Source organism: Cynocephalus volans, chromosome 7 (assembly GCF_027409185.1).
Source record: "Cynocephalus volans isolate mCynVol1 chromosome 7, mCynVol1.pri, whole genome shotgun sequence".
NCBI classification, from domain to species: domain Eukaryota; kingdom Metazoa; phylum Chordata; class Mammalia; order Dermoptera; family Cynocephalidae; genus Cynocephalus; species Cynocephalus volans.
Genome location: NC_084466.1, coordinates 98,978,673 through 98,979,703, shown reverse-complemented (window position 1 = coordinate 98,979,703; position 1,031 = coordinate 98,978,673).

Here is a 1,031-nt window from a genome sequence, read left to right as displayed (position 1 = left end):
AATGACAAAATTATAGAAAAATGGAGGACAGAGTAGTGGCTGCCAGGGGTTAAGGACGAGGGTGTGGAAAGGAGAGACGTGGGTGTAGTTATAAAAAGGCAATGTGACCGATCCTTGTAGTGTTGGAACTGTTCAGTATTTTGAAGGATACATGAACCCACTTGGGTGATTAAATGGTATAGAACAATACACTGTACAAATGACTACAAGTCAGACTGCAAAATCTAAGTAAGATTAGTGAATTGTTATCAAAGTCAATGTCCTGGTTCTGATATCATACTATAGTTTTACAAAATGTTACTTTTGGGGGAAACTGGGCAAGGTGTACAGGGAATCCCTCGGTATCATTTCTCATAACTGTATGTGAATCTCCAATCTTCCCAATAAAAATTTCAATTAAAAAAATCTGAATGTTTACTATATCCCATAACATGAATAATGTCTATCTTACAGATGAGAGAATTGAGGTTGAGGAGGTGGTAACTGAGCTAAGATTACAGAACTGGTAAGAAGATGGGCCCGGATTCAGACTCAGAAGTCTGTCCAGCTCCAAACACCATGAATTTAAGCACAAATCTATTCTATTTGTTAGAATATAATGTAAGTGACTTAAGGGTCCAATTAGTTGATTAAAGTAAAACAAAAAAGTAACTATATGAGGGTACTTCAAAAAATTCATGGAAAAATAGAATTGAAAGATAATAACAAGATTGAAAAATAGAATCTTTCCATGAACTTTTTGAAGTACCCTCATATCACTTCAAGGGTAAGCAAAGTTGTGCTTTCCGCTAAGATGATATAAATTAAAAAGCTTTTGCTTTAGAATGTGATGTCAGAAATTAGGTAACAGAGCACAGTATTAAGACTACTGTAAGTATAAGGGATTTCATTCTCGAGTTCCTAAAAATAAAGTTTTTGTCTAATAACTATAAAATTGAAGTATGTCGTCAACAGAAAACAAACACCATAAAGTGCCCATGCCTGCTTGGTACTGTTGGCTTCAAGCTAAAATAAAAACATCCTAAACCAAG